Raw genomic sequence first — 17,266 nt, forward strand, 5'->3', positions numbered from 1 at the left:
CCACATACTGATAATAATTTTGTAAAACCAATTAAGAAAAAACAATTTAAAACTTTAGAGACTTAGGACAGCAGGATATTTTATGAATAGATTCAAGTTATGTGTATACTATTGTATGAAACTCTGATGAATAGTTAAAATACAAAATATTTTCAAGAATAAAATATATTAAATTAAGATGTATTTTTTAGGGAAAATTAGAGTGAAGTAGAGTACAATGAAAAATATTTAAACTTTTCATTGAATATTGTAAAGAAAAAATGAACAAATCACTCAAGAATTAGAAAAACATCAGCATTACTGAGGACCTCTTTGTGCTTCTTTCCCATCACCAACCCACTTACCCCAAGTTAAGCCCTATCTTGATTCCCAGCACAAAGGAAAGGTTATTCCTGCCCTAAATTTGGTTTGCACTGAAGATGCTTCTGAGTCTGCTCCTCTTACCAACATGTACTGTGATACCCTTTCCTATTTTTGTACATAAAGTTTGTCTATTCTAATTAGTAAATAACATGTTATTTATTAGTTCATTCATGTTATTATTTTCTTCATGTTACTATTAAAGTTTATTCATTCTAATAGTAAATAACATGTTATTATGTAACAAAACTCCATTCTAGTATTGATGGGTATTTGAGTAGTTTCTATTCTGGGTTGTAACAAATAGTGCCTTTAGGAACATTCTTGTATGTGTATTTTTGTAATAGTATTAACTCATTGCTATTAGATTATTTACCTGGGAGTGAAATTGCTTAGTTATAAGGTATGCATGTGTTCACTTTTCCAGTTTTTCTATTAACGTCCTCTTCCAACAGCATATTATGATATTTCAAACAATTCAAGATATCCCTAACATCTTGGTGTTTTTTAAGATTTTATTTATTTATTTGAGAGAGAGACAGACAGACAGACAGACATGCAGGGCAAGTGGCAGGCAGAGGAAGAGGGAGAAGCAGACTCCCCCCTGAGCAAAGACTCCAATGCAGGCTTCCATCCAAAGCCATCCACCACCCACAATACCTTATTTTATTTCTTTTTGGTATATTAGCCATTTTGATGGGCGCATAGTGTCATCTGCAAATGATAGCAACCATCTCTTCCTTTCCAAAGCACATGCCTTTTGTTTCTTAAATATGCTTGTGATATTATGTCATAATATCTGACATTCCATTGTATAGTTTTGGTTTGATTTGGCTTTGGCCATGTTGTTCTGGTGTGTCCTATTCCTGTAAAATGTTTTATAGTATTGGTAATGTAGGCACCCTTGCCTCACTTAGATCTCACTGTTAAATTTTTCACATTTTATTATTATTTATCATGTTGTAAATTTTGGGGGTAGAGCTCTTTGTTGAAATAAAAAAGGTTACTCTACTCCTAGTTTACTAGAGTTTATATCACGAATGAATTGATTATCTTATCAATTGAATTTTCCATATTGGTAGAAATAGCACAATATTTATTTCTGTTAATATTATAAATTATATTGAATGCTTTGTGGATGCTAAAATCACTCATATTCTAGGAATTATCATACTTTGTTCAATGTATTTATCCCTTTGTTTACTGCTTGATTTCTTTTGCTAAGATTTTGTTTATAATTATTGAATATTTGCTCATAAAGATGATGGTTCTGTATTTTCTTTCTTGAAATACATTTGTATGCTGTTGATATCAAGGTTACTGAGGCCTTATACTGGGTCACCTGGGTGGCTCAGTCAGTTAAGCATCTGCCTTTGGCTCAGATCATGATCTTGGGGTCTTGGGAGCCCCAAACATGGAGCCACACTAGGATCCGTTAGCTCCACGTTCAGTGGGGAGTCTGCTTCTCCCTCTCCCACTGCCCCACCCCCCAGTCATGCTCTCTTTCTCTCAGATAAATAAAATCTTAAAAAAAAAAAAAAACTAAGACACACAAGCAAAACCCCCCAAAAACAAAGTTACTGAGGCTTTATAAAAATAATGCTATGTTTTCCTTTTTGTTTCCCATTAGCTAGAGAATTTTGCATAAGATTGTTGTAATTCTTATTTTTTTTTTAATATTTGGAAGAATTCTGAGGAAGCCATATGGGCATAAGTTTGTATATTATATTTTGTAGGGTTTTTAATATAATAAACTTTATTTCTTTAGTAGACTTCAGACTTTTAGATTATCTATTGCTTCCTTTATTTGTTTTGGTACATTGTATTTTTTTTAACTACTACTTTCACACAAATTGTCAAATTTAATTGGCATAAAGTTGTTTTTAATATGTTCTATTTGTCTTCTGAATATCTGTGCAGTCTTCTTCCAGGCTAAGAAGAAATAGTATTAGTAAAACTATGATGTGAGATCATAAAAATCATGTTTTGGAAACAAAAACAAGCAAAGCAATAAAATGCATAGAACATATTTTTAAGTGAAAAAAATTTTAAAATGTTCCGAAATCTTTACTAATTAGATAATTTGTATATAGAAAGAGTAAAATAGATTGAGGCATATACATGCAAAGTACACACACTTAAATCATAACAAAGTTATCACAGGGAAATGAGATACAAGTGCCTATCATTTTGTCCTTAAAGACTTTTCCCTGCAATTTACATGGTTAATATGAACATGAATTGCTTTCACAGTGAGAACAATGTTTCAAACTCAAACAGAAGCTTGTAATTTTGTTAGATCTCAATCAAAACTAATTTAATTTTCTAAACCATATCTATAATCACATAAATGTAATTATTTTATGTATTCCAAAGTCCTATTAAATTTATGCACATACTTTTACTCAAAAACTTTTTTTTGGAAGGTACTATTTCTCCAAATCTGTATTTACTTTTACTCTAGTATTTACTCTTACTAGAAAATATATTTAACTCTATTTATAGTGATAATGACAAATGCACATTGTCATTTCTCATGATGATGATTTATTAACATAAATCAATTGGTGAGAGTTGGAAAAAAGCATAGACAAACCACTCTTTGTTCCTGCATACTTTACTGAAATTACTGTAAATGAACAGACTTAGTATCAGTATCTGTTACATAAATGAAATATACCCAAGCAATATCAGAAGATGGCTATGACATAAAGAGGAGACCTATATGCGCTTCTGAATCTAATTCAATTGGCTGAAATTATTCAAATGTGTTATGTCCAGATTCCCTAAGACCACATCAGTTTCAGTGATCCTGTAGAAGGACTCACAATCCTAAAACATGGTTATATAGATGGTCATAGTTTATAATAACAAAATTATACAAATCAAAATCAGAAAGGACACCTGGGTGACTCAGTCAGGTAAGTGTCTGCCTTTGGCTCAGGTCATGGTCCTGGGGTCCTGGGATTGAGTCATGCATCGGGCTCCTTGTTATGTGAACTCAGCTCATCAGTACCCACAGTTTTTACAAGGGCTGGTGTAGTCAACTCTGGTTTGATAAGAACCTACAGAGCAGGATGACCCTTACACAAAATTTGGGTTTTATACCCTCCCTCACACACAAAACATGTACACACACACACACACGCACACACACACGCACGCACCAAGAAAGGTTTATACTCACACACTGAGAATTTTGGGGGTAAGAAGTAGGAGTAGAGTGGGGCAGTACCCAAAAGTTCCTATACAGGAGATTGGCTTGGGGTTTTTTATGGTGTTTAGAAGATACACCGGGAAAAGGGTTGCATAGTTCGCCTCTCCTGCCAGCACTAATAAAGGGAGCACCATGCTTTCTTATTAGCTTACCCAAATGTGAGACAACAGAGGAAGAGTGAGAGACTTACTCTTAAAAGAGTAAGTTTAAAAGCTGTCTGCAAACCTCAGAATATTGAGCTAGATACCTTACTGCACCTTATTGAAAACACCCAAAATGCTAGACTCCTAGGTGAAAGCTGATGTTGACCATCAACCACAGTTCTAGCAGAGTAAACCAGTCATGTCATTGAGGAAAGTTTTCTACTAGCATATGGAGCTGTTTATCCATCAAGCTCCTAAGCACCAGCCAAGGACCAACTCATCAAGACATTTCTTAGGATGGGCATCTCCGGCCTGCAACATAAACTCTTTTCTTCACAAGTGCGCCCAGAAGTTCACGTAGACAACCTGACCACTTCATTGTCACATGATTTCATAGTAGCCTTTAGCAGGATTATTTTCTCAGCTTTGTTCTTCTGTAACATACAGTTAATAAAAACATCTCTAATAGAAATGTTGCAGTACAGAGAAAACCAACAAAAAATAATTCTCAAATAGGATGTAACACACACTATTTTGTCTACTTAAGTTCTGAGCTTTTCAGCTGTGGCATCAATTTGTTGACATTTTCTGCTAACCTTCTGAGTTGTAGAGTATGAATGCTCCATCAAATGATAAAAGTCTGCTTTAGGCAACAGACTACCTCTACTGCCAAGGTATGATGTCTTTAATAACAACCAAATAGAGAGTGTGTAAAATAGATTCTCGCCTTGGTTTCCCCTCCAACCTGAGTGGTTGGTATCTGTAGTCATCTGTAGGAATAATCTAATTTCTTTTCATGTTCTCTGCCCCAAGAACTACTATATATATTTATAAGATATAGTATCATATAATAGCTATTATACGAATAACTACTATATATATATATATATATATGTAACTTATTCCACATATTCTTTAGTTTATACTTTTGATGAGAAATTAATTAATGAAATCTTAGAGTAAACCACATACAACATGAGGACCATTTTGTTAACTTAGATCTGTGTATTCAGTAAGTATATCAATAGGCTTTCAAAGCTGTTAATACCTTTCCATTTAAGTGTCATAGTTTTGAAATTCAATTATCTTCTGATATGGAAGGATCAAGTTTTTTTGCTGTTGTAGCATAGTTACAATTCTTATAATGAATAAGAGATTGAAACTATATGCAAGGTATGGCACATTTATTAAAGTAATTATACTCTGAATATTTAGCTACAAATTTCATACCTCCTGGCTGAGGAGTAAAATTGAAATAGCAAACATGCCATAATGCAATTTACAATATAATTAGCTGTTGGTAGCATTATGTATTTCAAGTAACTCCATTATCAAACATTTACAATTTACATAATCACACTAATAATTTAATGAGGTTGATATAGGAGAAATTTTTCCTACATAAAATGAAAGAATACTTACAAATAGAAGTAATGGCCAATTTTAAATATTGAAAATAGTTGAGATATTTAACAGAAATATAGTAGAAAGATGCATTTTAAGCATATAAGTTTGCTTCTTTTATTATTATTGTAAAATATTGTCAATAAAATGACAAAACAAAATGTTTTTTATTGTTTCATCATTTGAACTATGATATATTTGATATTTATCATAACATAATATAGTATTTAACATACTAATTAGAAATATCTTATAAAGGTTATTTGGCACTTTTTTTGAGTTGCCAAGATTTCAGAATTTTAAAAATTATTTGGTTCCTCCTTACTGTATGTGTGCAGGCATATCACTGAATTTTGACTGTTATCATACTAAAGTCGAGACTTATCTGGGAACATAAGAAACAAAATAAGTAGGTTTAATAGAAATCTCTTTATAGAGGAAGAGAGACCCCTTCCAGAAGGAAACTCATAGAGATTAGACTAGTTAGTCCCTAAGAGCTTGATTCAGTGAGGAGACTTCTTATTTAGAAATAGATTTCAGACAATAAGCAGGTGTCTGCCACTGGCTTTTTGTTTTCTTTAATTTTCTGACACAATTTGAGGTCAGTTTGGGGCTGAAATTACTATATCATGTGAACCTTAAGCAAAACATAAAGTATGTTAGGAACCTTATTCCATTGTCTGGGAACCCTTGTAATTGAATGAACGTAATTTAATTTAATGACACCTCAAGAAGGGTTTCCTTGTGCAGTGGCTTTAAGACTACAGTTACAGAGGAAACAATTTCCTCACACAAAGGTGGTAAATAAGGGGTCTGGGTTGGCAAGCTTTTTGTTCAAGTTGTAACTGAAATATTTTAAGATTCTCACAGAAACAATTGTCCAACACTTTCTAGTAGTCTGAGGTAAAAAGGAGGGACCACAAATCAAGGGGACTGTTGTTTTCGTTAATACCATCTTTCAGTTCGATGTCATCATCTTTTATTCCTTTCCTGGTGCACCACTGTTTGGTAGATCTTTTGAGTCAATTCACAGTACTTTGCATATCTCTTATAAGCTTAGCCAACATTTGTTTTATCTACTAAATTATCACCTTGAGTGAAGATCTATAAACTAGGGCCTGTGGGCCAAATCCAACCCACAGCCTATTTTCATACTATCCTACCCGCATATGAAGAATTGTTTTTATTATTCTAAAAAAGGCTATTTAAAAGAAAAATATGCAACAGAGACTGTGCATAGACTGCAAAGGCTAAAATATTTATTTCTTGACTATTAAGAGGAAAAAATGTCCACTTTTGATGCAGAGCAGTGTTTTCAAGAGAACTTCTGGTGGTGATGGAAATATTAGCACTTTCCAATAGAGTATTTTTTTTTTATTAATTTCTTTTCAGCATAACAGAATTCATTGTTTATGCCCCATACCCAGTGCTCCATGCCATATGTGCCTTCCATAATACTCACCACCTGGCTCCCCCAACCTCCCACTCCCACCCCTTCAAAACCCTCAAGTTGTTTTTCAGAGTCTATAGTCTCCAATAGAGTATTAAACAAAATCTTAATAATTCTAATAAAAAAATACTTCTTTTAAGCTATTCCAACATTAAGGATAAATTCATTTGGGTAAAAATTTTAAGAAAGGAATTTGAGCCTTAGTATAAAAGTTAGGTATGGGTAAAAGTTGAGTAAGCCTCATTGAGAAGTAGCTATTACCCTGTTAAGAAGCTTTGAAGCAGAAGCCAGATACCAACTCACCAGTAGTGAAGTTGAGAGCTTCCTGGACTACAAGTGAAAGACTCTTCTAACTGTGCTGTTCAGTGAGTCAATGTGGAATTAACCAGCTCTATCTTAACATTTTAAATGGAGTCCATGAAAATGAATATTCACGCAAAGCAAAGCTATTTAGCCTCTTAAAGGACACTGGGTAAGTTTCCAGCAACAATGAAGAATACAAAATGTTATGAAGTGTGAGAAAGATCCATGAATAACAGCTTGCCTGGATAACTTGAATGCATTGTTTGTCAAATAATGGCAGAGATCTTCTCACCACCCCCTTATGATATAATGCAAACAAAAGCAAGCTTTCCTCCTAGAGAAAGAAAGAGAGAGAGACAGATAGTGACTAAGAGAGGGGAAAAAAAAGGCATTCACAGTAACAAAGCGGTAGTTGGTGGTTATTTGTTTTCAGAGTCTTGTATAATTAAATATGCTCAGGAACCTCAGTGATCAGCTGAAAACCAATTTTAAAAAAGAAGTTCCTCTGGAGTGTTCAATTTGGTAGACAAAAGTCTTTTAAGGACATTAGGAGTTTAGAAAATCAAATAATATACGGTAATAACAGTACAAAAAAGAAAGGTAGAGGTGTTATTTTTAAAAAGTAATGACACCTAATGAAAACACTCTAGAGGACCCAGGACCATTAGCTGTGATATGTTTCACACACAATAGCACAATTCTTTTACTTCATTGTTTCTTTCTCTTTCAGTTTTTATTTTATAATTATGTGGGAACAATAGAAGGAAAAAAATTCCTTTTCCAGAACTCAAAATCTAGAAATCTTTGTGTAGCATTAAATGAAAGAAAATATGGGAAGAATAAATTATCTTTAGTTCTCAGGGCTTTTGAGAGACAGTGCATGGTAAAATGGGCAGACAGAACCTTAATGTACACAGCCAGCTCCCATAACAAGCAATAAATACTTACTAAACATATTTTTGTACCCGATATTTTGAATGGTGCTCAGTTGAATATAAACAGGATTGCACAATATTTTCTGATGATATGTTTGTAGTAAAGGTGCAAATGACAAAGTAATCAGACTTGCTATGATAGGCACAGTGCTTACATTAAAGTTAATACCAATCGAATCTCATAAGACAGATATTATTATTTCTATATTACAAATGAAGAAACTGAAATATAGAGAGGTGTTATTTATCCAGATCCTCAGTTAATAACTGCTAGAATTCGTTTCCAAATTTAAATATGTCTTACCCTAGACTTAGAATTTTTCACCGTTGAACAGATTAAAAGTGCTCTAAGAAGGAAGTGATGAGTGGTAAATGAGTGTTGTAAACCGTGTTGGAATATAGAGAAGACCTAACTCTGAATGTGAATGAGCCAGAAAGTTTTCATGCAGAATGGAAAGCAGTATTTTCTCTTTGAGAGATAAGAATGATTTAGATGAACTGAGAAGGAGTGGGGTGGAATTTTAAGAATTTATAAAATTTACTGAAACACATATATACAAAAAACAACCATCTGCCAGATCAGTCACAACATTGTTGTAATCATGAAACCTGATTGAACGATATTGCCTTTCATCAATGCTCAGACAGCACAACAGAAAAGGCTTCCATCTCTACATTCAACAAAACCACGTACTTCCTTCAGACATAGAAATAAAATAACTTTAAAGTTTTGCTTCTCTCATTCAGCTCTTCATTTTACCTGGAAGTAATCTTGTGTACGTTACAAGGAAGGATTACAAATTTGTTTATTTTTCCCCGCATGAATAAACAGTATTTTAAATGTTCCTGGTGCTATAGCATGGGTCTGAGAATCATTATATGAATAAGAGTACACACTTTGGAACATAAGTAGGTCTCATTCTTTGAAAAGAGATGAAAATAGATCTTTGGCTCTTACAAATGATGAATCATGGTTTCCAAAGACAGGCAGTGCTAGGTTTGTATTTGCAAAAACTTAATTAATTCCTACAGGTTTGAAACAGTAATGATCATAACCTTGTTCAATCACTATTAAAATATATATAATTTGATCCCAGCACCCTAGTATTAAAATTACCCATTGCCTTTATTTATTAAATACTGATGGCTACCAGAGACATGAAAAAATCTTCATCATCATTAGCCATCAGGGAGATTCAAATCAAAACTACATTGAGATACCACCTTACACCAGTTAAAATGGCCAAAATTAACAAGACAGTAAACAGTAAGTGTTGGAGAGGATGTGGAGAAAGGGGAACCCTCTTACACTGTTGGTGGGAATGCAAGTTGGTGCAGCTACTTTGGAAAACAGTGTAGAGATTCCTTAAGAAATTAAAAATAGAGCTGCCTTATGATCCTGCAATTGCACTACGTGGTATTTACCCCAAAGATACAGGTGTAGTGAAAAGAACGGCCATCTGTACCCCAATGTTCATAGCAGCGATGACCACAGTCACCAAACTGTGGAAAGAACCAAGACGCCCTTCAACGGAAAAATGGATAAAGAAGATATGGTCCATATATACAATGGAGTATTATGCCTCCATCAGAAAGGATGAATACTCAACTTTTGTAGCAACATGGACGGGACTGGAAGAGATTGTGCTGAGTGAAATAAGTCAAGCAGAGAGAGTCAGTTATCATATGGTTTCACTTACTTGTGGCGCATAAGGAATAACACAGAGGACATTGGGAGATGGAGAGAAGTGAGTTGGAGGAAATTGGAGGGGGATTTAATAAGTTCATATTTTTTTACTTATTCTGTTAAATCCAGTTTTCTTTTTAAAATTTTATTTAAATGCCCATTAACATACAGTATAATATTAGTTTCAGGTTTTCAATATAGTGATTTAACACTTCCATACAACATCCTGTGCTCATCTCAGCAGATGCACTCCTTAATCCCCATCACCTATTTTAGCCATCCTGTTTTCTCATATCATTATGATGATTACATTGGTGATTATGAAGGTAATCATGATAATTATGTATAAATAATTAATATATGTTAGGTTTAATAATTTTCAGTTATTATCTTAGTACTTATATATATTAATTCAGTTTATCTGCACAAGAACCCTCTGAACAAAGCCTATCATTATTATCCTATTCTATAAGTAAGGAAACTGAGGCACATAGATATTAACTGGCACCTAAAGATTACAAACCCATCACCCAGAGCTATTTCTTTTAAATGTCTGTCCTTTGTTCACTGATCTGCAATACAATCTCAATTAAATATCATGTCCATATAATGTGGTCTATTTCTGAGTTCTCTTTCATGTTGCATTGATATATTTTCTTATGATACACTGATGCATTTTTATTACCCGGTATAATTCTTTCTTAACTAGTGTAACTTTATAACAAGCCCTGCAGTTAGGAAAAGTCCATCAACTGTGTTAATCTTCTTTAATAGTACCTTGAATACTCTTGGCTATTTGTTTTTCTAAACAAATTCTAGAAGATTTTGTTAAGTAACAAAAGATATTTTGAAAAATGATATTTTGAAAAAAATGAGATTTCAATTTATATATTTTTGAATCTATATCTGAATTTGGAGATATCTTAAGTTTTAGGTCTTCTAATCTATGAATATAGGACATCTGTTAATCCATTTGAGATTTTAACCATGATTTGTCCATTTCTCTTGAAATTATTTATGAAACTATTGAGAAAAACTAGTCCAAAGATTATGTGTATTGTAGACATCTAGGTGAATTGACTTTTGGACTGATAAAATGATGTGATCTTGGTTTTCAGATCCATGTTAGAATTTGCTTTGGATCTCAGCTTTTTAGGGAATTCCTCACTCATTAGACCTCCTGCTCTACAATGAACAACTTTTATTTCAATCTTCTTTAAATGAGAAAGTAGGAAAAGTTGTAGATTCAGTTCTCACTTTCACGAAGATTAGAGCCCCATGGGATTGCAGTTTTCTAGAAGAATGGTCTTGAGCTCAATTTGGACAGGTGTTGAGACTGTATCCTCATCCCTTACTGATTGTTGAAGAGCCAATACAGGTCAAGTTCATCATTTTGGGTCAATGTCTCCAGAAAAAAACTGTCTGATACTAGATTCCCACTTTCATTTAGATATTCTAACCAACTCACCAATGGTCTTAAGAATACTTTTATAAATGGGGTTTCTGAGTGGCTCAGTTGGTTAAGAATTCTGCCTTTGGCTCAGGTTGTGATCCCAGGGTCCTGAGATAGAACCCCCTGTGGTGGGCTCTCTTCTTGGCATAGAGTCTGCTTCTCCCTCTGCTTCTGCCCCTTCCTCCCCCTCCTCGAGTTCCAGAGCCCATGCTCTTTTTCAGCCTCTCTCAAATAAGTTTTTTGTGGGGGAAAAAAAGGAATACTTTTATAAATAGCTTACATACTATTTTTTAAAAAGATTTTATTTATTTATTTGTCAGAGAGAGAGGTGGTGTGCACACCCACAAGCAGGGGAAGCAGCAGGCAGAGGGAGAAGGAGGGTCTCCCCCCAACCCCACCAGCAAGGAGCCTGATTGGGACTGATCCAAAGACGCTGGGATCACGACCTGACTTGGAGGGCAGACACTTAACCAACTGAGCCAGCCAGGCATCCCAGTATTTTACACACACTTAACTGCTGCATTTTTAGTTGTTTTCTGGATACTTAGCCACTCCTTTTCTATAAATAGAGCTCAATTTTATTTGTTTAAGTAGCTTATAGTTATTACTGCCAGCTCCTCTTGAATATCTTGTTACAGTTTTTCCTTTTATCAACCATATGCTTGGGATATGGCATGTGTTTATATAAAACATATGTATTTTACTATTTATCCTTTTTAGGGACATCCTAAGTACTTATAAAATACTGATATTTTTGTTTAATATAAAAGGTTGTGAGAAAATCAGAAAGATATGACTATGGATATGAAAGCTGATTTTTAGTAATAGAAAAAAATACATATGGTTTATAATACATGTAAGGAGGAAGCCTAAAAACAGAAACATACTATTCATTCAATATTTTTTTTTATGAATTAAGAGGCACAGTCTGAAGTCTTTGTTGCAAAAACAAACAAAAGCGAACCACTCCTGCTTTTAATATTTTCAAGGCCAAAGTTTAGTTGAATCATCACATATAAAAATTTAAATAAAAGAAATCAATATACAGTTGATAATTAAAGAGCAAGCCACTTAGTCTCTCAGAATTTAGAAAGAGATTGTGGAGCTTACAGAATTGAAAAATGAAGAAAATATTCTGGGTTTTAGAAATGTAGGCAAAGCTACAGTTATTTCAAATATGATGCTTAAGAACTTAATAAAAATATATTTTTTTGCCAGCTGTTTGCTGATTTTCTAAATTACAGCAAATGAGTTTTAAAAGCCATGTGCCAGATGGAAAAAGGCTTATATTTCCTAAAGTGTTAATGAAGTTTAGTTATAGCAAGTTAGATACAGGAAAAAAAATTGGTATAAGACATAACAATTTTGTCAAGCCAGCAGTTGTCACAATGAACTAGTCTTTTGCCCATATTTGGACATATTTCCCATATTTATTACCATATTTATTACATAATGAAATACTGAAAAATGTTCACTTTTGATGCAAGTCAGGTTTAATGGATACCATTTATGTATAAAAATTATTCTAATATAATGTGACATTGTATGATTACAATAATTCTAATAATGCATAAATGGTTTTATGGGCAATTTTTTTCCCATTTTTTATATTTTATTTTTTAAGTTTTTATTTAAATTCCAATTAGTGTAATATTAGTTTTAGGTGTACAATATAGTGATTCAATACTTCCATACAATACCCAGTGGTCATAACAAGTGATCCTTAATCCCCATCACCTATTTGACCTATCCCCCAACCCACTTCCCCTCTGGTAATGATCAGTTTGTACTCTATAGTTAAGAGTCTGTTTCTTGGTTTGCAAATCTCCCTCTCTCTCTCTCTCTCTCTCTCTCTCTCTTTTTTCCTCTTTGTTCATTTGTTTTGTTTCTTAAATTCCACATATGAGTGAAACTGATTTTGTTTTCACAAATTTTTATTCACACTGATGAAACAGGATCATGTTTTAAAAATATTTAAAAGATTAACATAGAAGAACATACACAAAGAATTCTATTCATTTTTTGTGATATCAGTGTGTTATTTATTTTAATGAGCAAACATATGAGAAATGAGATGATTTATTACTCAAAAGTAGAAAATTAGCCATTGATAATATTAATATATCCAGAAATTCTAATTCTCATTTTATTTTTAAAGATTTTAAAGATTTATGTATTTATTTGAGAGAGAGAGAGCACACGCAGTCTCACTTGCTCATGCGGGGGTGGAGGTGGGATAGGAGGTGGGGGGAGGGGCAGAGGGAGAAAGAGAATCTCAAACTGACTCCCCACAAAGTACAGAGCCCAACAGGGGCTCAATCTCACCACCGGGGATCATAAGTCAGTTCCTTGACTGACTGAGCCACCCAGGCGCTCTTCTAATTCTCATTTTAATATTATAAAAAGTTGTCTTTACGAATACACTATTTTCTTATCTTAAAAATTGATAAGCAAAAATGTCTTTCTGAAACGTAAAATGGTCTTTAGTAATGTTTGTAATAAATAGGTCATAATATTTTGAATAAACTTTGAAACATGTAATTATTAACTTTAGTGTTGAAAACATGAAAGAAATAAAAGATATTTTGAATTCTAGTAGAAAAGTTACATTAATGATAGCATATGAAGAAATGTGTTTTGTCGTAATGTTAGTACAAGGGAAAAACTGCTTTTATGCATTCACTTACTATGATGCAAAACCTTTATTAGATCTCACGGATATAGTGTGATTCAAACGCTGGCCACACAGGGTAAGAAACTGGACCAAACTATGTGATTGGGAGTAAACATAGTAATGAGGACTACATGAAGATGATATGGAAACTAGAATATTGTTTTCGAAAACCAAGCATAGTAGGATGTTTAAAGTGCTACTGTTAAGCAATTAATCTATGTTATATAATCACTGAATACATGAAATTGATGAATCAAGGGCATTCTGTAATTAAAGAAAAGCACCATTGACTACTATCAGTAAGATATAAGAATATTCTTGAGCTTGAGTATTGAGAAAGACAGATTCATAAATCTTATTGTTTATTTAATATAATTATAAATATATTAATTCAGATAAATTTATGTTAATTTTTTATTTCTATTTGTTAAATCTATAAGAAACACTGAAATTTATTATGAAATTTATGTTTTAACTGAAAACTAAGGATTATACTAGATAAATGATAATTTGTTTTTACCCTTTAAATATATGTTTATGTGAAATATGGCAATCTCTTGAATTCCACATGTCATCAACCATATAGAAAAAACAATTTTCCAATGATAGGAGTATACTAAGACAAGAAATGATGTCAAATCTTGGCACACCCCCCAGCATATATTGTTTGAAATATGTGATATCTAAATGGGGTACTCTTCTTTTCCTCAAATATTGAGGGAAGGGATTTTATCCAAATTGACTCTTTATCCTCTTTTGGCTGGGTATGCTATAAGGGAATTTTAGAATTATTTAAATCCACTGAAATGCCTAATTCAAAACAATGTTGGTTACATGGGAGACATTCAGAAGTTTCAGTTTTAATTAAGGATATACTAGATGTAGACATCAGAATACCCAAAAATTTCTTGTTTAATAGACTAGTAGTATTTTTGAGAAAAGCTGATGGATTCTGTAGATTTTTTTTTAAGATTTTATTTACTTATTTATTTTTTTTAAATATTTTATTTATTTATTTGACAGAGAGAAATATCACAAGTAAGCAGAGCAGCAGGCAGAGAGAGAGGGGGAAGCAGGCTCCCTGCTGAGAAGAGAGCCTGATGTGGGGCTCGATCCCAGGACCCTGAGATCATGACCTGAGCTGAAGGCTGAGGCTTAACCCACTGAGCCACCCAGGTGCCCCGAGATTTTATTTATTTGACAGAGATTACAAGGAGAGAGAGAGAGAGAGAGAGAGAAGAGGAAGCAGGCTCCTCACTGAGCTGAGAGCCCGATGTGGGGCTCGATCCCAGGACCCTGGGACCATGACCGGAGCTGAAGGCAGAGGCTTTAACCCACTGAGCCACCCAGGCGCCCCCGATGGATTCTGTAGATTAACTGCAGACCCTCAGGTATTCAATAAAGGGAGGCCTATAATAGCAACAGCTGTACCTGATAAGATACTAATTAACTCCATTAAGGAAGAATGGTATTTGTGATAACCTTAACTAACACTTCCTTCTCAATTTCTATTTCAGAAACACATCAGAGACAATTTGCTTTGATTTGAAATAGAGTGAATTACACATTTATTGTTCTCCCTCAGGGACATTTAAATTTTTGTGTGTATTGACACCACCTGGTAAAACTTAGGTTTGATTTGATTGAAAACTATTGTTATTCATTATATCAATAATATAATGTCGATATCTTAACCTGAACATTAAGGTGAGAATGAATTAAAATACCTGATTATTAATATAACTACTAGGGAGACATTAGTTAATGCAAGTGAATTACAGAACCCGGGACAAGCAGTAATATTTTTATTTATTACTTGGGCTACAACAATTAGATTTTTCAATTAGTCAAAAATAAATTATTACATTTTTTTTCCAGTTCCCAAATCAAAAGAGGATGCAGAAAGATTGGTCCAACTATCTGGTTTCCAGAGAAATCGTGACACATATCTAGGTATTATTTTAGGGCGAATCCACAAACCGTAAAAGACCTGAATTTAAATGATGACTTAAGTGACACTAGGTTTCCTGGAGGTTCAGAGAGCCATTACTCCACTGATCTTTCGGTAATGTAGCCGGCAGAATCTTATTCATGCTGAATGATCTCCACCTCCTAGTATTTATGCTCTTTTATAATCTCTCTCCTTTAGATGGAGACTGTGGTTTGCTTCTTATCAATAAAATATGGCAAAATTGACATCCTGTCACTTAGGCTGTATAACCTCAAGACTTCTGCCTCTTCTCTCTCCTTTGTTCGATTTGATAGAGTGAGCGGCCATGTTGGTGAGGTAGTGCAACAAGTTGATGAGAGAGAAGCCTATGGCCAACAGCCAGCAGGGGACTGAGGGCCTGATTCCAGCAGTTCCCAAGGATTTGAATTTTGCTAACAATGACACGGGCATGGAAGCAGACCCTTCCCAGATGAGACTTCATTTGAGACTCCCACCTGAGCCAACATCTTAATTACAGTCTTATGAGATACTCTGTACAGAGAACCCGGTAATAGCAAGGTTCTTGACCCACAGAAGCTATGATATAATAATTGTGTGTTGTTTTCAGCAACTCTGTGTGTGATCATTTGTTGGATAGTAATAGATAAACAATGCAAGACCGTATACAATACTGACAATCAGAAGATATTAGAGGTATCAGCAATAAACACTTATGCTGACTAGAGCCTTCAGCAAAGGCCTATTAAGTACCATCTAGTTGTGATGGCTGGAAAAATTATCTGAGGCTGCCTCCAGGTGTACTCTCTTTGAGAGTATAAAGAAAGGCAAATTATAACCATTTTTAAGGGCTTAAATAGTGTCTGAAATACTCATCACCTCAGGCCTTACGTCAGAATAGTATTGTAATAGAGAAGATTCACCTCATCAGGTGGAAATGACATATTTAAGAATGTGCATCAGGGATGACCCCTAGTTTTAGTGGTCACATAAGGAGCTAACATGCCTTTGGGCCTGACATTAATTCCCTCTTAGAAGTTACCTGATCCCATTAGGATCCCAAAAGGAGTTAAACAAACAAACAACAACAATAACAACAACAACAACAACAAAAAACCCTTTTCTCTATAATCAGTTATTAGAGAACTCCCAAAAAATATCATGCTTAATGGAGAACCAACATTCAATCTGGAAGGTGACTACATTGTGACCTGTGATAGGTTTATTTGGCTGAAAAACAAAAAAACAAACAAACAAAAATATATCCCTTAAACAGAAATAAGAATGATATTTTCTCACTTTATCAGAAGTATAAATAGTAATGACAATGGTAAGATATAGATTTATATAGCTCCTTAGTAGATAAGGAACTGGCTATATGATCAGGAAAATGGACTCTAGATGACAAGAGGATGAAAGGAAACCTACTCTAGGCCCTGTGTTATTAAGAGGGGGTTTCAAAGTGGGACAAACTTGTATTCATCAAAACAAAGTCCTTACAAAGTCAACAGCAACCAGGAATAAACAAGAAAAGGCTGTTATTCACTACTTGGAAGTGATCTCTTAGCTATATTAGATGAGCTGTAATAGAGGCATTCAGGTACTACAAACAGGGAGAAAGGGGGAAGGGATCCCTTTCTCAAAACCTCACTATCAAGCATGTGCCCTGTCTCCTTTCTCATTGCCTTCTGT

The sequence above is a fragment of the Lontra canadensis genome, unplaced genomic scaffold (assembly GCF_010015895.1).
Source record: "Lontra canadensis isolate GAN:19392208 unplaced genomic scaffold, GSC_riverotter_1.0 scaffold22, whole genome shotgun sequence".
NCBI lineage: Eukaryota > Metazoa > Chordata > Mammalia > Carnivora > Mustelidae > Lontra > Lontra canadensis.